Source organism: Bufo gargarizans, chromosome 2 (assembly GCF_014858855.1).
Source record: "Bufo gargarizans isolate SCDJY-AF-19 chromosome 2, ASM1485885v1, whole genome shotgun sequence".
In the NCBI taxonomy this organism is placed as follows: domain Eukaryota; kingdom Metazoa; phylum Chordata; class Amphibia; order Anura; family Bufonidae; genus Bufo; species Bufo gargarizans.
This window is the reverse complement of record NC_058081.1, coordinates 85,721,181-85,744,295: the sequence shown is the minus strand read 5'-3', so window position 1 is coordinate 85,744,295 and position 23,115 is coordinate 85,721,181.

The window sequence follows — 23,115 nt, the reverse complement described above, 5'->3', positions numbered from 1 at the left end:
ACGGTGCCAATCTGCTGAGTGCGCTGAAAAATGGCAAGATGGGGGGAGGAGAACAAGGATGACATTATCCTGGATGATGAGCAGGAGCCAGGTCACTCCACCGCTTAAAGTTTAGTGCAAATAGGGGCATTCATGCTCCAGTGTTTGAAGAGGGACCCTTGTATAAAAAGCATAAGAGGGCAAGGACCAGTACTGGGTGGCAACGTACTTAGACCCCCGGTACAAACACAAATTAGCAGAAATTTTACCACCATCACAGAGGGCTGTCAGAATGCAGCACTTTCAGTCTCTGCTTCGAGAAATGCTGCATTCTGCTTTTGTGGGCGCTGGCAGAGGAATTTCCACTCACAGAGAAACAGTTGTGGTTACCAATCCAACAGCGCATGGAAGAAGAGGGCAGATTGAAGATGTGTTGGTCACTTCGGATATAAGATTATTCTTGCAGCCAACCCATCGACAGCCGTTCTCCGGATCCAGCCTCAGGGAACGCCTAGACCGACAGGTGTCCTACTACATCGGGTTAACGGCCGATGTGGACGCTCTGAGAAGCGATGAACCCCTGGACTACTGGGTGTGCAGGCTTGACCTGTGGCCAGAGCTGGCACAATTTGCCATGGAACTGTTAGCTTGCCCCTCGTCCATTATCCTTTCTGAAAGGACGTTCAGCGCAGCAGGGGGGATCGTGACCGATAAGAGCAACTCGCCTAGCTCACGACAGTGTGGACTACCTCACATTTCTAAAAATGAAGAGTCATGGATCTCATGTACCTCCAGCCACAGATTCTAAAGTTCTTTGCTGTCAGGTGAATGCATATTGTCTAATTTTTGGGGCCTGTACTGGCCTACAGTTACATATTTATCCTGTGAACGCCTAATGTACCTCCAGCCACAGAATCCAAAGTTCTTGGCTGTCAGGTGAACGCCTATTGGCTAATTTTTGGGGCCTGTACTGGCAGACAGTTACATATTTATCCTGTGACCACCTAATGTACCTCCAGCCACAGAATCCCAAATTCTTTGCTGTCAGGTGAATGCCTATTGGCTAATTTTTGGGGCCTGTACAGGCCAACAGTTACATATTTATCCTGTGACCGCCTAATGTACCTCCAGCCACAGAATACAAAGTTCTTTGCTGTCAGGTGAATGCCTATTGGCTAATTTTTGGGGCCTGCATTGGCCGACAGTTACATTTTTATCCTGTGACCGCCTAATGTACCTCCAGCCATAGAATTCAAAGTTCTTTGCTGTTAGGTGAATGCCTATTGGCTTATTTTTGGGGCCTGTATTGGCCTACAGTTTATCCTGTGAATGCCTTAGAGAGGGGTAATTGGTCCAGGGAGTTATTCTGATTGCCTGTTTGGAGTCGGGAAGGAATTTTTAATTCCCCTAAAGTGGGGAAAATTGGCTTCTACCTCACAGGTTTTTTATTTTGCCTTCCTCTGGATCAACTTCCAGGATAACAGGCCGAACTGGATGGACAAATGTCTTTTTTCGGCCTTATGTACTATGTTACTATGTTACTAATGTACCTCCAGCCACAAAATTCAAAGTTCTATGCTGTCAGGTGAACGCCTATTGGCTAATTTTTGGGCCCTGTACTGGCCGACAGTTACATATTTATCCTGTGACCACCTAATGTACCTCTAGCCACAGAATCCCAAATTCTTTGCTGTCAGTTAAATGCCTATTAGCTAATTTTTGGGGCCTGTACTGGTTGACAGTTACATATTTATCTTGTAAACACCTAATGTACCTCCAGCCACAGAAGTTGTGTGTACCGCGAAAAAATTGCGCTTTTTTTAAACACTCGATCTGCATATACAGCGATTGTTATAACATGCATGTGAAATGTAATCAAATACACTGCATTATGGTCAAATTACTTATCAGAAATTCTTCCTCAATGTTGCGAAAATTAGGGCAGCTCTGAGATGCCCTTATAAATAATTATTGCCAGCCATCTTTTTTGATCGCATCCAACTTCGGTCTGGTGGAACCCCAGTTGCTGCAGTAGGTCGTGCGTATTTTGCGCATGAGCATAGGCAAAAATTACATTGCCGATATTTTGCATTGAAAAAAAACAATGAATGGCGATCTCAAATTTGAATAATACATCTGGTATGTCACTGTCCATGTTGTGGGACTATTTGTGCACTTCTAGTAAGTATTTGGTTTGCCTGCAAATAGGACCTGAAGGTATTCCAGGTTTGCCTGCCTTTAAAGTGAATGGGGCCGGCTGCGTACTTGCGGTTAGCGAACATTTGATCGCGTTTGCGCACCGTCCCGGCCGATGTTCGTCCATCACTAGTGTCATTACTGCTGCTTGTTGCCTGTCCTTAGCAGTGGTTTCCTAGCAGATATTCTACCATGAAGGCCTGATTCACGCAGTCTCCTCTTAACAGTTGTTCTAGAGATGTGTCTGCTGCTAGAACTCTGTGTGGCATTGACCTGGTCTCTAATCTGAGCTGCTGTTAAAATGCGATTTCTGAGGCTGGTGACTCGGATGAACTTATCCTCTGCAGCAGGGGTGACTCTTGGTCTTCCTTTCCTGGGGCGGTCCGCATGTGAGCCAGTTTCTTTGTAGCGCTTGATGGTTTTTGTGACTGCACTTGGGGACACTTTCAAAGTTTTCCCAATTTTTCAAACTGACTGACCTTCATTTTTTTAAAGTAATGATGGCCACTAGATTTTCTATACTTAGCTGCTTTTTTCTTGCCATAATACAAATTCTAACAGTCTATTTAGTAGGACTATCAGCTGTGTATCCACCTGACTTCTCCACAACGCAACTGATGGTCCCAACCCCATTTATAAGGCAAGAAATCCCACTTATTAAACCTGACAGGGCACACCTGTGAAGTGAAGACCATTTCAGGTGACTACCTCTTGAAACTCATCAAGAGAATGCCAAGAGTGTGCAAAGCAGTAATCAAAGCAAAAGGTGTCTACTTTGAAGAACCTAGAATATGACATATTTTCAGTTGTTTCACACTTTTTTGTTATGTATATAATTCCACATGTGTTAATTCATAGTTTTGATGCCTTCAGTGTGAATCTACAATTTTTATAGTCATGAAAATAAAGAAAACTCTTTGAATGAGAAGGTGTGTTCAAACTTTTGGTCTGTACTGTATATATATATATATATATATATATATATATATTTTTTTTTTTTTTTTTTTTTTACTCAGATCAGACCCCCAATATTTATCAGACCACAGATCAGACCCACAAATCAGACCAACAATCCTCATCAGACCTCATATATTATTTAAAAACCACTTGAGAGATCCAGCTCACTCTTCCTGCAGCTCTGCACTCTGACTTTGCACAGCGTCAGGTCTTAGTGTGCATTTATGCGTACTATGTACGTCCTGATATGTGTTGACCGCGAATATTTGTATTGTGAATTTTTATCGCGAATATCGGCACTTCGAGAATTCTCAAATATTTAGAATATAGTGCTATATATAATCCTAACAGCGAATAGTCGAGATTTTTTTTTCAACAGCACACATGATCCCTCCCTGCTTCTAGCTTGTGGGCCAATGAGAAAGCTGCAATATTTTTGTCAGAGTTTAGCAACATCCCCAGCAACCAATAGGAAAGATGCCTATTCCTTACTATATAAGAACCTCCCCAGCAGCCATTTCCTGCTGTTTTTAGCAGTTGAGAGAGAGGAGTTTTGTGCTTTGCTGTGTCAGACTCATTACATTAGATAGCTCATATATATTATATAACAGATAGTTAGGGCTCTTTCACATCTGCATTCTTTTCTTCCGGCATAGAGTTCTGTCGTCGGGGCTCTATGCCGGAAGAGTCCTGATCAGGATTATCCCCATGCATTCTGAATGGATAGAAATCCGTTCAGGATGCATCAGGATGTCTTCAGTTCCGGACCGGAACACTTTTTGGCCTGAGAAAATACTGCAGCATGCTGCGCTTTTTGCTCCGGCCAAAAATCCTGAAGACTTGCCGCAAGGCCGGATCCGGAATTAATGCCCATTGAAAGGCATTGACCCGGATCCGGCCTTAAGCTTAACGTCGTTTCGGCGCATTGCCGGATCCGACGTTTAGCTTTTTCTCAATGGTTACCATGGCTGCCGGGACGCAGTGTAGTGGGGAGCGGGGGAGCAGCATACTTACCATCTGTGCGGCTCCCGGGGCCTCCAGAGTGACGTCAGGGTGCCCAAAGCGCATGGATCACGTGATCGCATGGCACGTCATCCATACGCATGGGGCGCTCTGACGTCACTCTGGAGCACCCCGGGAGCCACACGGACTGTAAGTATACCGCTCCACCGCTCTTACTATGGCAACCAGGATTTTAATAGCGTCCTGGCTGCCATAGTAACACTGAAAGCATTTTGAAGACGGATCCATCTTCAAATGCTTTCAGTACACTTGCGTTTTTCCGGATCCGGCGTGTAATTCCGGCAAGTGGAGTACATGCCGGATCCGGACAACGCAAGTGTGAAAGAGGCCTTAGTAAGTGGGAGATACTTAGTGTAGCTTAGTTAGTGAATATTGTAGCTGATAGGTTCAAGTGCAGGGTGTTAGGGACATTATATAGTTAGTTAGTTAGCTCAAATATATATCATACAGATAATAGTTAGGAGGAGACACTCAGTGTAGCTTAGTTAGTGAATAGTGTAGCTGATAAAAAAGTATTTTCCTTGCTTTTTTAGTGTCATTGTGTTAGGGTTTCATGTGCTAGGGAGGGATTATTGTCATCGTCGTTCGTCTGTGGAAAAAAAAAATAGTCTTTTGCTTGCTGTTTTAGTGTCATTATCTTAGGGTTTCGTGTGCTAGAGAAGGATTAGTGTCAGCGCCGTTCATCTGTGAAAAAAAATAAAAAAAGTATTTTGCTTTCACTGTCTTAGGGTTTCGTGTGCGGGGGAGGGATTATTGTCATTGTCGTTCGTCTGTAAAAAAAAAAAAAAAAAAAAAAAAAAAAAAAAAGCCTTTTGCTTGCTGTTTTAGTGTTAATGTCTTAGGGTTTCATGTGCTAGGGAGGGATTAGTGTCAGCTTCTCGTGCTGTTTATGAGAGGACGTGGGCATGCTCCAGCTTGTTAGCTTAGGGCAGTGGTGGGCAACCTTATTAGTAAAATGAGCCAAATATCGACAAAACAGCGATTTTTTATTTTTTTGAGAGCCCAATTTTTTAAACTTCAAATATATAGGAAGGTACATTGTTATTTACTTCATAAGGGTATTCCTAACCATCTTAACATACCTTTCTCAATCCTCGACACTACATCTTCTTTCACTCCACAACGTTTTTCCCTATAAGACGCACATAGGTTTTAGAGGAGGACAATATGGAAAAAAATATTTTTCATTACACCTTAGGTCAGACCACTAATCAGAACCTCAATGTTTGAAATCTCTTTTGAAATTTGAAAAAAAGGAACTTAGGGGTTCTGTACCAACGCAACGCTGTCTTAACACAGTTTTCTTGAATTTTTATGCACTTGGAAAAGCCGTGTGAAGATTTCTGAATCCATTTACTGTCAGTGTCACTAAATTCAAGGTGGAGTTATTTTCCCCACTCAGCAACCCAGGGCGGTACGCTAGAATAGCTCTCACTTAGAATCTGCCTATAAATGAGGGTGGTGCATTTATGAGGTAAATTTGGCAGCAGAACATAATTCTCCAACCATGATGGATCAGGGAGAGGGGTACATTTGGAAATCATAAACTGCCTACAAGCATTCTCAAAGTCATTTCTTTGAATGAAATCTTTACCAAGGGCAGGTACACCCGAGAGGGCAGTATAGAAGTCGGAAGTGATCTGTAACCCTTTCAAATCTCCTAATCTGTGATGGGACATTGATAGCCAAATGTCTGATGGAGATTTAATTTGTGGGAACAGTAGTGTGGGGATAACTGAAATAGGAGCTAAGGGAGAAATCTTGTCCTGAGCAGATGTTAAGACCAAAGACTTATGGCAAATATGCAGCATTCCTCTGGTGAGTACGCTATCTACTTTGGTCCCTTCTCCTGTCCTCTCAGGTGTCCATAACCTATGGAACAATTCCTTACCCAACAGGGCCAATTCTAAATCTTCATGCATACAGAATGACCCCCTCAATCAGACCTCAGATAAGAGCCCCATGCCTCTCATCATCCCCATTATCAACCATGATGCCTCTCATCATCACCATTATCATCCATGATGCCTCTCATCATCAATGATGCCTCTCATATCCCCCATTATGATTCTCATCACCTCATTGCCTCAGATCAGCCCCAAGTTTCATAAAATAAAAAAGCATTAACCTCTCCGGCTCCTGGATGCCACTGCTCCTCACCACCCGCGCTCTGTGTTCCTCCTGCTGTCGGCTGTGCTGTGAACTGGCGTGCACAGAGTGACGTCACAGAGCGCCTCACACTGTGCGCAGCCCTGCACAGCCTACAACCGAGGACCAGGAAGCGGTGAGTACAGAGCCTTCACCGCTTCCTGGTCTTCACCCTCCTACCTATTTTTGCCAGGGGCAACGAAAATGCTATCGCACTGTACATGTGAGCCCGCACCTGGAATATCAGGGGGCTAAAGAGCCGCATGTGGCTCTAGAGCCGCAGGTTGCTGACCACTGGCTTAGGGGAAAGTAGACACGACACTGGACCTGATGTTATGGCTGCCCTCCAGGCTCAGGTCCAGAAGTGGCTGAACACCCAAAGGTTCCAAACAGGTATAGTTGTCTGTGACAACAGCAGCAACCTCCTCGCCTGCATGGCACATGTCCTCAACCTTGTTGTACAGAAGTTCCTACGCACATACCCAAGGTTGATGGACATTGTGCAATGTGTACATAGGATTGCCAGCCACTTCCGAGGCTCCCCAATCGCCAGCGCGTCCCTGTCCAAACTGCAGCAAGACAATAGCCTGCCATCTCACAGGCTGATTGTTGACAGCTTGACGTGGTGGAACTTTATCCTACACATGCTGGAGAGGTTGTGGGAGCAGCAACGGGCGGTGGAACACCCACTCCCCTACATCACCAACGCAGAGTGGGGGCAGATACACCAGGTCTGCCACGTGTTGGCCCAGTTCGAGCAGGCAACCAAGATGGTCAGCAGGGAGCATGTTGGCCTCAATGACGTGCTCCCCATAGTGTTCTTACTGGACAGGACCTAAGATTGCTTGCTCAATGCTGGGGAGAATGCTTGGTGGAGCAAGAATAGGCAACACTGCTCCACCAAGACCAGGCCCAGGACGAGGAGGAAGAATTTTTTGAGGAGGTTATTGACTTCCAGGAGTCTGGCCCTGGTCAGAAGGGAGAGCAGGTGCTGGGGGAACCGTTAGTCTGGGGGTGGGGCGACTTCCAGAGAAAGCAGCAGCATCAGCAGCAGCAGCTGGAGGACCAAGACGTCCTGTTCCCGGGAAGCCAAGAAGAGTCTAAGTGGGCCGTCCTCTTCTTCGCGTCTGCCCACACGCTGCGCTGCCTCCGGAGGGACCCCTGAATCAAGAAAATTAAGGAGACACATGATTTTTGGTTGGCCATCCTTTTAGACTCTCGCTGCAAGGGGAAACTGGAGCAGTTCATCCCCGCCAGGCCAGCCCTCTGTCTCACTCTCCGGTTCTCCCCGCACATCTCATTCAGCAGGTGGCTGGCCCAAGCACTCCAGCCAAGCAGGTGATCTTATGGGTGAGATGAGGCTGTTCTACCAGCCTGAGCGATCTAGTAGCAGCAGCAGCAGTCACCACCAGCGGCTGGCCCGCATGGTGGCTGACTACATGGGGTCCGTCAGTGATTACGACAGCATGATCATTGACGACCCCATGGAGTACTGGGTTGCCAGGCTGGACACCTGCCATGAGCTCGTTCAGTATGCGCTGGAGGAACTGTCTTGCCCCGCCTCTAGTGTACTATCTGAGCGGACATTCAGCGCAGTAGGTGGGGTGGTCACCAACAAGCGGACCAGTCTGTCCACAGACTCCGCAGATAGACTCACATTTATCAAAATGAATGAGTCCTGGATCGGCGGCGACTTCTTGGCCCCTGCCATCGGTTCAGGGCGCTGAAGGGTCCCTTGTCAATCCCTCTCCTTGGCTCTCCCTCTAAAACATTGATGTTTTTAACTTCTGTATACACTTCTGGATGAATTTATTTATTTATTTGGAGATTAATTTATTTATATATTTCTGAATTAATGAATTTATTTTTGTATTTATTTATTGATGAATGTATTAATGTATTTATTTATTGATGACTTTATATATTTCTCTATCGATGAATTATTTTATCTATTTCTCTATCGATTAATTTCTTTATGTATTTATTCATTGATTTTTTTTATCGATGATTTTATTTATACATTTTTTCATTAAAGGGGTTCTGCACTTTGTTGTAACTGATGATCTATCCTGTGGATAGATCATCAGCTTCTGATCGGCGGGGGTCCCAGCTGATCGGTGGGGGCCCTGGGTGTCGGACCCCGCCGATCAGAAGCTGATGATCTATCCAGAGGATAGATCATCAGTTACAACAAAGTGCAGAACCCCTTTAATTTAGTGAACCTCTTATTTATTCACTCAATTAACTTATTATTGAAATATATATATATATATATATATATATATATATATATATATATATATATACTACACATTAAGCCCGTTTCAATAATGGGCGACAGAACAGTAGTGCATAAACATTAGTAGGAACAGTCTATATTAAATGGCAAGGCAACCTGACCAGATTGGCTTTTTGTGTTGAATTACTCAATTCAATTGATTAATCGTTTCAGCCCTAGCATAGTGTACCTATAGTCCTCGGGCACATAGAGTCTGGAGAATAACACTGCGGTAACACAGCTTGTAGCTCCGTGTGCTGATTCCTCCAAGCCAGAGGGCAGCAGGACTGGCGGGGTTTAGCAGCGGCTCTCTCATCCTCCTTTTGTCTGTGAGGAGGCATGGGTACCGCCGCTTGCCCCAACCATACATGATCAGCGCCGCACACACACTGGGCTCTGGACAGCGGCAGCACCCAGCCGTCTTCTGCCCATCTGAGCACAGAAGCCAGTGAGGAGCCAGCTTGCCTAGGCCCGGGTCTGGAGGTGTCCTGGCTCTGCCGCCTGGATCAGTTCCCCTCCCCTTGGTGATTACTCAGTCACGGTCCCTGGCTGCTGGCGGGGTGCTCGGTAGCTGCCTCCAGTGAGCAGCCTAGATCATCAATTACAGGTCAGGCTGCTGAATAAGCCTTTAGCTGCGATGCTTGGCTACACATGGGGGGTAGTGTCACACAGCCTGGGCCGGAAATCACCAGGAAGAGGCTGACAGGCACCGGGGAGCACTGACACTGTCATCCAGCAGAGCAAAGTTTATAGTCTGTTTTGAAGGCACCATGTGTTCTCTAGTTACATAAAACTGCAGGTAAACTTACACCACAAAATGAATGCAGCTCTGTTTCATCTTTGTGGACTTGACATAGAAAATCAGATCCTTTAGGTTTATGAAAAATGTACAGTAATCCGGTCCTATACAATGCAGATGTCTGGAGGGAGATAAGAATGCAGGGCTTCCAGAGAGAGATGGGGTAGATAAATCCATACATGTGGTTCATCCTGCTGAAATCTATTTATCTACCCCATCTTTATCTACACCATTTACCTGCTGCTGTCTGTCCTGATGATTTTGGACGAGCTATGTATAGGCCTTATACTACACCGTTACCATTTACCTGCTGCTGTCTGTCCTGATGAGTTTGGACGAGCTATGTATAGGCCTTATACTACACCATTACCATTTATCTGCTGCTGCTGCTGCTCTCTGTCCTGATCCTGATAAGTTTGACCCTGGACTAAAGAGGCCTTACTGCAACCTTATCGTTTAAAATTACACGAAAACAAAACAATATTAATAAACATAAGCATGCATTAGAACAGAAAAAAATAATAATTTATTTACAAACATGGCTCTAAGGCAACTTTTTTAGTTGGTCATGAAGGTCTAACATCTCCTGCATCCGTTTGCGCATCTGCTTCCACATCTCGTGCATGCTGGCTTCGTGCTCCTTCTACATCTGCCTCATTTATTTTTATTTTGTATTAATCAGTACTGTTAGGGACTGTTACTGGAATACAGAATGATGATTGCAGTTTATGTATTCACACACACACATATATATATTTATGTCTGTGTGAAATGCACAAAATCAGCCGGTTATATCATACAGCTGTACCTCGCTGTGTGTATAAATATATATATATACTCATGGCGAGGTAGAGATGTATGATGTAACCTGCTGATTTTCTACGTGTCATACCAAGTAATCATTTGTAAAGGGATGAAATACTTATTTGCATAACTGTAAATATGCATTGCAGAGTGTTGGCGAGAGATACAAAAGTAATGTAAGCATTGTACCTCGGCATATTTTGTCACGGATCTCTCTGATCAGCTCCGAGTTCCTCCTCTTCAGATCGGACCATTTCTTTAGTATGGTGATCTTAGTGTGCCTTCCATTGAACTTCCTCCATAGCTCAAAACGGATCCCCCTCACAATCCTCTGCTTCTTAGACTGGACCCAGGTCCTGTCATAGCCTTGCTCCAACATGCGCTGCAGGATAAAGACGCAATCATATAATCCCAATTTTTTTTTTATACAAGTATTGAAAATAATGTCCTCAACAAAACAAGCAAAAGTTATTTAAGTCTTTGAAGGGGAAATATTAGATTTACTGTTACCGTTATAAGATCAGATTGTATTGCGACTGTATGTGTGTGGGGTTTGAGCAATTGGATATTAGTCAGCTGAGCAGAGATGTACCTGTCTAGTGTAGTGACAGTACGGTATGGGGTGTAAAGCTGGTTCGGCTCCCCGTGGTGCACTCTGGGTAACTCTAAATGAACCAGCAAATACTGGCAGTCAAGGAAAGCTTCTCCTGAGTCCTGACCAACAGGACACAAACTTTAATCTATAGACTGTGTGTGTGTGGTACATAGTGTGCAACAGGAAAATGGATGTGCATGTAAGAGATATTTCTCTGCTGTCCATACGGTGCATACATGCTACAGACATAGTGCTGTGATCTCACAACAATACTTAGTGCACTAATATCTACTGAGACCTGATAAAATGTGAAGTTTTAAGTATTGTGAAAACACCTTCATTTCATTAGCGCCGATTTTTGCTATCACAAATATTTTAAAACACTCTATCTGCATATGAAGCGATTGTTCTGACAATCATGTGAAATGTAATCAAATAAACTGGTGCAATGTCAAATTGCTTACAGTGATCAGGAGTTCTTCACTGTCGTGAAAATTGCTGGCAGCCATGTTTTTTGATGTCATCAAACTTCGGGTAGTTTGAAAATAGTTGTTAAACTAGGCTACGCCCATTTTGCGTATTTGTGCAATACGCAAATATTGCATTGCTGATTTTCACAATGAAGAAAAGAATGAATGGAGATTGAAAATTCGTGAATTCGCGAATATATGATGAATATTCGCCCAAATATTTGCAAAATATCACAAAATCGAATATAGCCCCTGATGCTTATCACTAGTCCTGATGCTTTACACTGTCAGGACACAGAGTGGTGCCCAGAAAAGACCAGGAAGCAACACCAGAGCTAGCAGCGCTACACTCACTGGTCTCCACACCTCCTGTTTACTAATGGACTCTTCCATAATGTAAGCGCTCATTAGTATTCACTTTATAAGACACACTGACATTTTCCTCCCAATTTTGGTGAAAAAAACTGTGGGGGAGATTAATCAAACTGGTGTAATGTAGAACTGGCTTAGTTGCCCATAGCAACCAATCAGATTACACCTTTCCTTTTACAAAGGAGCTGTGAAAAATGAAGGTGAAATCTGATTGGTTTCTAAGGGCAGCTAAGCCAATTCTACTTTACATCAGTTTGATAAATTTCCACCTGTGTCTTATGAACAAAAAGTACAGTAATTGCCGATATTTTGCAGCCGCACTTATTTCAACTGCATTTTAATACATTTGAATGCAATGGTGAAGCAGGGAGCCATTAGTTCCCTGCTCCTGTGACTTGTGGTTTGGGTCAGGCAGGCACGATGCAGCAACACCATCGTAGGCTCTGTACAGATCGAAGTACATCAGCATCTAGAGATCTGTTAGGTTAATGGGGCTAGGAAAGGATGCACTGCATTGGGGCACTGCATCGAGCATTATTAACAGGTGCATTATACTGTGTAAAGGGCACAGGGGGGCATTATACTGTGTAAGGGGCATGACAGCAGGTATTGTCAGGGCAAAGACCGCTACTCTGATTTATGCTGAGTTCTAAATTAGTATGGCAAATATATAACGAGTACTCAGGAAACTTTAATGACACAAACATCAAGGTTGTATCTAAGAAAGTCTTAGTTTATTACTTATGGAAAGCAAATGCTTATACCACATTGGGGCCAGTTCCAGTTATACACCCACGCACTTTACATGAAAGTGATGAAACATCTGGACATATAGAAATGCTTATGAAGCAGAAGGTGCAAATTTCAGTTAACCACAGACTTTCTATACAAAACAGAACGAAAAGGTGGGGACTGAATTACTCCTTCCCTTGTCTGCAGATATTGACATACACACAAAAGTGTAATTGCCAATCTACAGTTAATTAAGCATCAACTTGCTCCCTGCTGATCGATATCTTATCGATCGCCTATGACCTATTGCACTGTAACACTTGGGTGCTATACCAAAATACCTATTTGTCACTTTCCTGGACACAATAATCTTCTCTCAGATGACCCGCATTTGATTGGACAGTCCCCATACATATACAATTGTCATGCATTTAAATCTTAACCATAACACTGGAATATACCAATTCTCTCCTGAATAAAGTTGGATTCTCAAGCTGTTAATATTTCAGAGCGAAAGGAAACAGACAATTAAAAAGAAATAGTTATTTTTAATGGAACAAAGTCAGTCAAAACAAGATGCGTTTACAAAGATTTACAGAAAATATGGTAGACAAGGCATAGGGCATGAAATGTAAACAAAAGGGGTTTAACATTGAAATAATACCTTTCCTAAATGAGTATTATCTAGGCTCTTAGGGTATGCACACATTTAGTATCCTGTCAGAGCTATTACCACACAGCTCTCTCTTCTGCTGCTGCTCTCAACTGAACTCCAAAATGGCTCCTTGCATCCAGCAAACACAGACTCTGACAGGTTGCCTAGGTAACAAAACTCTTACTGAAATGGCTGCCAGCCTGGTGCCATTTCAGTTATTTCTAAGATTAGCAGATTAGAAACAGATTAAAACTCCCAAGGGCCAAGTGTACATCCCTGTCCCTGAAATGCAGCTGAATTTAGATGGCTGTGTGTGTATGTGAAACATCATCTCGCTGTGCTATTGTTTACTATATTATTACACCACTATCATCAGAGCCACTGTAGACACAAAGATGGAGTCTTATTCCTCACATCTCCCCCATTTGTGACCATGGTGAGGCCGTAAGATACGGCCGGACGTCCCCTAGATGTTCCACCTCATGGATGAAATATACATCTGCTGGTAGCCATGCAAAGTTCAGTTGAACCGGGGCTCCGAGTTCATCCATATTCTCACTACGGAACTGGTAAAAAGTTACTTCTGTTTGCAGTCTTTTCAAGCAGTTTTCTAATACATGGCAGAAAACAATATACCAATATTACAAGCAAGATTATAACAACAATCAGTGAACTCTGGCTTAGGACAACATGGAGTCCTGATCCAAACAGGTATACAAATATTCAAGCTGGACCCTCCATCTTTAAGACATCTGTGGACTGTCACCGCCCAGAAGTACTTCAGAACAAACTAATCCTATTCTACTCTTTGGGATCCCTTCCAGGGGGAACAGTACCACAGATACTCTCAATAATCTCAATATTGTTTCTTCTTCTTACAAACTTTATTAATACACATAACCATAAGCTTGATTATAATGTACAACTGTTTGAAAAAGCCCTATTAACCAGCCACTCCACCCTCCAGTTGGCAGGATTGAGAAAGGAAAAGGTGTCTCCCCACCATGAGTCTTTGTTTGCACTATTTTCCTGTAACCATTTGTCTCTCATGGTTTTCACCTTTTCTATTTCAGCATTTACCTGTAGGTTACCTTGGGGATCAAGTAGGTCCTACAACCTGACACATACCTCGCTCCTTTGCTGTAAGGTAGTCTAAAACCAAGGTGTGTTGATTGGTGACATGATTATCTGGTTCTGGACAATGTTAGAGGCGTTCATGAGTTTTAACACCTCCCATATCTGATCATCCAAATAATCAGTTGTCACCACTAGCTTGTCCCATATCTGCATTACCATGGGGTACAAGAACAAGGTACTGAAGAACTTATTGGTGATACTTAGCTCTACTACATGGGGTTTACCATTTGGTCTGGGTATCTCGTCCTTAGCCCTTCGATAAAGAGTATGTTTAGGTACAGCATTTATATCTATGTCGGAATGGGGGATTATAAAGGTTGCAGGAGTAAGTCGGGCAATTGTGCATAAACCAGTGACATTTCTGGGCAACCACTTGTATGCCTTATACCAACAGACTAGGAATATACTTTCTGGGACTGCAACCACCGTACTATTAAACAACTGAGTTATCAATTTGGCCAGTATGACACCTGCTGCCAGTTTTGATCCCTTTTCCTGACTCTCTGAGGAGTTAGGAGGTTATTCCACCAATTAAATCAAATAAAGTACGGTTGCTGCAGGCCAGATTCTCACCCTTTAAAGGCTCTACACCAACACACTGCACCAGGCTGTTCGGGTTAGAGTCATTGTAGCTGAATTTATCATGAGGACTAAAAAACATACCTTTTGACTATCTCTGCAAACAATAACAGAGTGACCAACTTGAAAAACATGACACAATGCACCACATGTTCTCGTTCCAGGGGGTAGAGCTATAAACAAGTGGTGGTCCTGATCTTTTTACCATGAGCCAGGGGGCTCAGCCCATCCTGCAATGTGCAAGGGTACCTCCTTGTTTTAAGTTTTGCACTTAACCTGCTTCATGCCTGTAAAAAGATATGAAAAAGATAGTACAGTTGGCCAGTTCAGTCAATTCAGAAACACTGAAAGTGCACGGCAAAATAGGGCATACTGGCTGAACTCACAGGACTGTGAGTACAGATCCAACAGTCTCTCGATTTTTCAATGCCATTCAGTCCTTCAAACAGCAACTGATGGTGCCGTTTCAAAGCATTATCCCATTCATCATTCAGTGGATGAAACACTGCTGCTCAAGGTTAGAGCCACTGCCAACAGAAGGAACCGCATCCTGTGGTTCCAAGACTTTCTTGCAGTGAGAAGCGTGGACCCAATTTGTCCTTCCTATAACTTTTACAGCAGTCTCAGTCTTTAGAAAAACTTGGAAAGGACCATCAAATCTGGGCTCAAATGTCTTTCTCACGTGCCTTTTTATGACAACCCAATTACCAGGCACCAGGGGTGTGCCCCTTCAACTGAGTCTGGATCTGGAATCAAAGCACTTGTTTATGATTGTGCTCCAACCTGTGGGTGAGGACCTTCATGTAACTGACCACACTGTCAGTCTGGAGCTGCAACTGTTGAGGAAGATGCAGTCCTAGTCTGGGCACAGATCCAAATAATATCTCAAAAGGGGATACACCAGATATTTTTCCAGGGGTGGTAATGATGGAGTACAGGGCCAGTGGGAGGCACTCTGTCCAGGGCCTTACAGTCTCTCTCATGGCCTTCTGGATTTTAATGTTTTATCTTGCCATTCAATCTTTCGTCACGGCCGCTGCTTTAGGGGTGATATGCCATGTGAAAAGTCTGAGTTTCTCCCAGAGCTCCCATTATCTCCCTCATCACCTCCCCAGTGAAATGACTTCCTCTGTCTGATTCTATGACCTATAGAACCCCATACCTGCAGAGAAGTTCACTGACCAATTTCTTTGCTGTATTCTTAGCATTTGCAGCCAATACTGGATAGACTTCCGGCCATCTAGAAAAGAGATCAACGCACACAAGCACATATTCATATACTCCCACTTTTGGTAGTTGTATATAATCTATCTGCAATCTATGAAATGGATAAAATGGCCTGGGTGTGTGTTTCTTGGGTGTTTTTACTACCTGTCCTGGGTTATTCAGAGCACAGATCATGCAACCCTGTACAAACCTGTTGGCAGTTGTGGCGAAACTCGGTGCATTACTCAGGCAGTCGTACAAAGGCTGCATCAATATGGATGCATTTCAAATCCAGGGGCTGCAATAAAACACCAGTCCCAAAAACATTCTGAGGGGTTTTGCCCCCGATGGAGTGTGATGTCTTTTACAGCCTGTTTTCTTTCCTTGGTGAGGTAACGGGCACCTTTTGACAAATAGTGACCGAGGAAAGTAACACGGGATGGGCAAAATTGCAGTTTGTCCTTTGAAGATTTACAACCACTTTCTGCCAGAAACATCAACAATGACAACTATGCATTTTTAAATGGCCTGGGTGTGTGTTTCTTGGGTGTTTTTACTACCTGTCCTGGGTTATTCAGAGCACAGATCATGCAACCCTGTACAAACCTGTTGGCAGTTGTGGCGAAACCCGGTACAATCCATTTCTTCAGCACAGTGTCCACCATTGGCCCTTTGGACAGGTGTGTGGGCCGGTGGGCCTCTTGTGCCATCATAGGGTAGAGAGCCCTGGGGAGGCAGATTTTACCTGAGACTTTCCAGAGACTTTGCTCATTCAGGGCTGCTCCTTTCTGTGCCCAAGAGTCTCTCTCTCTCTCTCTCTCTCTTTCATCTGCCTGTGCAGACAGTTTAACCGGCACATCTTCAGACATGTGGTGCAGCTTCAGGACGGTGACAGGGATGACCTCGGAGTGCCAAGGCTTTAATGCCGCCTGTTTGGCAGCTTGATCTGCCCAGTCATTACCCCTAGCCTCACCAGTTTCCTGCCTGTTATGTGCTTTTACCTTTGCAATGGCTACTTCCTCTGGAAGAAACAGTGAGTTCATTAGTTCAAACACAGCATCTTTGTTTTTAATTGGTTGCCCTGCTGAAGTGAGGAAGTCTCTGGCCCTCCAGATGGGGCCATAGTCATGTACAATACCGAAGCCATACTTAGAAACTGGGCAGATATTTGCTCTTTTACCATATGCCACGCTTTACCATATGCCACGCTTTACCATATACACGCTTCAGCTAGTGGCTTCAACTCAGCCTCCTGTGCTGACATGTGAGGATGAATTGGTTCAGTCAATACTACCTCATGTTGCGTGACCACTGCATTTCCAGTATGAAATCGGCCATTCTCATCCATGCATCTGCTGCCATCTACAAAAAACTAAAGATTTGGATTAGACAAAGGTAGATCATGTACATGAGAAAATCTAGATGTTTATTGTTGCATTAATTGTACACAGTCATGTGAATCATTTTCATTTAAATCATTGAAAAGAGACCCTGTACTCCCTCCCTCATTTATGAATCTGTAAAGGGCAACAAGGTTGCAGGATTCAGAATCGTACATCTTTTGAATGTAATTGAGTCAGGCATAAGGAGGCAGCACTGCAATCTATGTTGACGGGCCATTGATCTGTGCTTTGGCTGTACTTGACTGAGGATTCTTTTAATGTCATGAGGAGTCTGTACCACCAGGGGGTAATCAAGCACAATTTCTGTTGCTTTTTCCACCATGAGTTGCACTGCAGCGACCTCCCTGAAGGGGCGCCGCACGCTACAGGATCTAATCTGGCAGAAAAGTAGGCAACCGGACGCTGCTTGTCTCCATGTTTCTGTATCAGGACTGAGGTGCTATAGCCACTTAGCTCTGAGCAGAATAGAATAAAAGGCTGGTCATAGTTGGGTATGCCCAGTGCAGGTGCTGACAAAATTGCCAATTTGAGAGTGTAAAAATACTCTTCTGCCTGGTGACTGAGAGAAAAAGGTTTATTACTCAGGCAGTCGTACAAAGGCAGCATCAATATGGATGCATTTCAAATCCAGGGTCTGCAATAAAACACCAGTCCCAAAAACATTCTGAGGAGTTTTGGCCCCCGATGGAGTGTGATGTCTTTTACAGCCTGTTTTCTTTCCTCGGTGAGGTAACGGGCACCTTCTGACAAACAGTGACCGAGGAAAGTAACACGGGATGGGCAAAATTGCAGTTTGTCCTTTGAAGATTTACAACCACTTTCTGCCAGAAACATCAACAATGACAACGATGCATTTTTAAATGTTTCATAACTGGGGGCACAAAGCAACAGATGATCACATATTACATAAGGACTATACCATCTGGAACTGACCACCCTGTCAACATGGACTGAAGGGCTATCAGTTTTACTCTTTGCCCACAATTTGTCAGGGACTGGCTGCAGGTCCTGCTCCAATTGTACCACACAGGATCTTTGGTCCGGATCCAGGTATAAAGCTAGAACTCGTGTTAAAACATCATTGGGGGGGGGGGGCAATATCTACATGTGTGGTACCATCATCATTAAAGTGAATATGAGCCCCCAGTGCCTGCAGGACATCAGTACCCAGCAAATTGAATGGGATATTTTGTTTTACTAACACCACTGTACTATCTTTGATTTTGAAATTTATCAGAATAGTTTTAGGAACAAAAACAACTTCCCCCGTGAACCCTGAGGTGGGTACACGTTCACTTATCTATCATGGTTTCACATAATCTGGATTAATTACAGTTTTGGCTGCCCCAGTGTAAACTAAAAAGGGAATCTGCTGATTGCCCACCTGAACTGGTATTTCAATCCGGCAACCTTCGGTCAATGTAGTTATGGCAGATAAGGACACGGGGTTGCCAACTTCCTATTGTGAGGTCACCGGACCAGGGGTGTGCTCTGAACCCTGGTTCTGTGAGTTCACCTGTTGTTCTTGAGGAGGTAACCGGCAATTTCTGCATATGTGACCAGGTTTGCCACAATTGTAACATCTGAAGTTACCCCTCACCTGTCTGGTATGTCCCTGTTGACGAGACCATGGTCCTTTTACCATATTGATTTTTGAGGATTTGGTAGTGGAAATGTCTAGTTCTAAACCCTTAGCAGCAGCAACTAACTGAGGTAGTGCTGTCACTCTTCATTCAGGCTTACATGCCTTCAGTTTTGTCTGGAGGGCAGGTCCAGTGGTATCCCAGCCAGGGACGGTGCAAGGATTTTTGCCAACACAAGCGAAGCTACATTTTGGCGCCCCCCCCCCTCTCAGCTCACCTGGCCCTGGTCCCGTCTGCAGCAGCTGGCTTCTCCTCTGTGTGGTCCTGGTATCTTCTCTCTGGTTCAGACAATCGCTGGTTTGAGGACCGCATTTTTCGCCCTCTAAGACACACCTAGGTTTTAGAGGAGAATAATAAGAAAAAAATATTTTCCATTACACCTCAAGTCAGACCAGCAATCATGCCCCCATGTCAGCCATCATGCCCCCATGTCAACCATCATGCCCCACATGTCACATTTCTCCCCCTCAATGTCAAATCACCCCCCTATGTCACATCAGCCCTCCATGTCACATTTCTCCCCCTCCATGTCACATTTTCCGCCCTCCCACAGGGTGCGCCCTAAGGCAGCCGTTTGGTCTGCCTTATGGTAGCACCGGCCCTGATCCCAGCTCATGTCTGTGCGCACTGTGACTCAAATGCCACTACATCTTCTTTAGTCTCCTGTACTATGTCTTTTAAACTACGGGCGCTGTCATCTTCCTTTGTCCTGGCCCATCTGCCAAAAATCCTGCAATATTCTATGCCCGATGCGTCAGCCTTTTCCCAGTCAGACCATGCGGACTGGTCAGTTTTTACCCTTTCAACCAGTAACTGTTCTTTTAGAGGATTATATGGTGATTCTCCCATTTTTACGGCCACTAAGTGATTTAAGTCAGCCGATGTTGCCCTATATGTGGCTTGTATCTCGTGTGACATACGTTGGGCAGGCAAAGGTCTTGTCAGTGGGTCAGGAATTCTACCTAAAAGTCCTATCTTATCCTTAGGACTTCAAGGTAAATATGACAGTATGTGTTGTTGTTCATACTGACCTCTCACTGGTGGGGATTGTCTGCCCCGTCTGCTCCGTCTGCGGCCCCATAAACTGGTGGCGATGCTGGTTGTGGACTAAAACTTGTTCTGATAGTCACTGTGTACAGTCCTGTCCGTGGTCTGGGCTTCGGTGACCCACAAACTCTACATTTCTCAGTATAGTCAGAGTCCTGATTTCCACAAACACCATATGTCCAATATCCCGACTCACCCGTGACCATCGGATAAGAGGGCAGTGGGGAACAGGGTACTGGCCACTTTTTTCTTTCAGTCTGTCCACGTCATCCTTTTTCACATTTTTATCATAATACATATTTCCTCCAAATACTACGCTTGGCCATTGCGACGTTCTTCTCTTTTTCTGCTGCCCGACACCAACATTTCACAGCCTCCTCACATTCCTGATCCTTCATTTAACCACTATGTGTTCTTTTGAATCTTTCCCAAACTTCAGAATCTAAATTACCATGTTTCATACCTGCCTTCTGTAACACGGTTTCTGTATTTTTCTTGTCTTGTTTTCCTTCTACATCTTCGACAATGTGTTTGGCTAATTTGTACCCTCAGGTATAATCTGTGTATTGCCCATGTCTATGTGTTAAGAATTTCTCTACCAGACATCTGAAATATGTAGTTGAAACTCAATTTCAACAACTATCTGCAGTTGCAAGAAAAAGTATGTGAACCCTTTGGAATGATATGGATTTCTGCACAAATTGGTCATAAAATGTGATCTGATCTTCATCTAAGTAACAACAATAGACAATCACAGTCTGCTTAAACTAATAGCACACAAAGAATTAAATGTTACCATGTTTTTATTGCCCACACCATGTAAACATTCACAGTGCAGGTGGAACAGGTATGTGAATCCCTAGACTAATGACATCTTCAAGATCTAATTGGAGTAAGGTGTCAGCCAAATGGAGTCCAATCAATGAGATGAGATTGGAGGTGTTGGTTACAGCTGCCCTGCCCTATAAAAAAACACACACCAGTTCTGGGTTTGCTTTTCACAAGAACCATTGCCTGATGTGAATAATGCCTCGCACAAAAGAGCTCTCAGAAGACCTATGATTAAGAATTGTTGACTTGCATAAAGCTGGAAAGGGTTATAAAAGTATCTCCAAAAAGCCTTGCTGTTCATCAGTCAACAGTAAGACAAATTGTCTATAAATGGAGAAAGTTCAGCACTGCTGCTATTCTCCTTAGGAGTTGCCGTCCTGTAAAGATGACTGCAAGAGCACAGCGCAGACTGCTCAATAAGGTAAAGAAGAATCCTAGAGTGTCAGCTAAAGAGTTACAAAAGTCTCTGGCATATGCTAACATCCCTGTTAGCGAATCTACGATACGTGAAACACTAAACAAGAATGGATTTCATGGGAGGATACAACAGAGGACGCCACTGCTGTCCAAAAAACATTGCTGCACGTTTACAGTTTGCACAAGAGCACCTGGATGTTCCACAGCAGTACTGGCAAAATATTCTGTGGACAGATGAAACAAAAGTTGAGTTGTTTGGAAGAAACACACAACACTATGTCTGGAGAAAAAGAGGCACAGCATACCAACATCAAAACCTCATCCCAACTGTGAAGTATGGTGGTGTGGGCATCATGGTTTGGGGCTGCTTTGCTGCGTCAGGGCCTGGATGGATTGTTATCATCGAAGGAAAAATGAATTCCCAAGTTTATCAAGACATTTTGCAGGAGAACAGTATTAATCTGTATTTGGTGGACAACTGGGGCGTCATACTTTGTGGAGATATAATCGTAGGAGGCATCATACTGTATGGGGACACATAAGGGATATCATATTGTGCTCGAGGCGCATGCGTGGGATCTCCGAATGTCAGGGACAGGAAAATACTGCCCAGCGAAGTGAATACTAATGAGATGGGCGTGTCTAAGGATCCGGCAGTTGGGGCGCGGGCTGGGCACAAATGCAGCACAAAGAACGCCCCTTGGGCAGAAAGGAAAGGTGATTATAAAGATGATTTTTCACGTTTAACAATGCGCACAGGGATAATACTTATATGAATTGGGAACTTATTATAAGACCTAGGGGGGCATATACAGAGCTAATTAAAGGCCTGTCAGTGTCCCTTTAAGGAGGCATTATATTGTATGGGGGCATATAACGGAAGCCACTTTGTCTCTGGTAGATGGTGTAAAACACTAATTTGATCAAAAATATGTGCAAAGAGCTTCAAATTTTTCTAAGTATAGCAGCAATGCAATTTACATTTAATCATGTTTTCAGGTTTTTCTTGTGACCTTGCACATGGTAGTGTGCTACTACTTGTAGTCCTTGTTTGTTTTTACATTACAACCATGGTAGTGTGTACCAGAAGAACCCTTTTAGTTAAAATGCTGGTCTAACTTTGTTTTTGTCACGGCACATACTGTGCTGGACGCACATAAGGATGTATTATACTGTATGGAGGCACATAAAGGGACATCTTACTAAGTGTAAAAATGCATGAAATATAGTAAAAAACAAATGCATTTCTATACATATTTTAAAACTTACAATAAAAACTATTTGTTAAAAATATTTTAAAAAAAATACGTAAAGTATAGAGAAACTGTTGGTTTCAAATAATACCCAATATTACGATATGCTCCCAACCACCGACCCCCTCCTCTCCCTCTACACACACACAATCACTTTTTGACTATGTAATTTTGGCTTGCATTTTTTGTTGGGAAAAGTTACTGGCATCCCGAACCAGTGTATAAGAGCTAGCTATACCTCTCCATTCTTTTTGTGATCCTTGTACTCTTTCGAAAATTATATTGTACCGCCACTTCCAATAAGTGTGGTGGTATCGGTTTACACCCACAATATACTGATAAATTTTGTAAACTGGATTATTTAAAACATAACCTTTACTAGGTCGCTTAAAATATATTTCATACTGGGTGAGAGACAGAAATAACAACTAACATAACAACCTCCACTGTATCTCATACACCAATGAATACATGAAAAAATGGTTGGATCTCACCTCATCCGAGTCTGATCCACAATCGCAGAGGGTGGTCCTGGCAGTTGGTGGTGCCTGAGACCGGTGTGACCGGGGTGCTGCGTAAGTGATGGCAGTG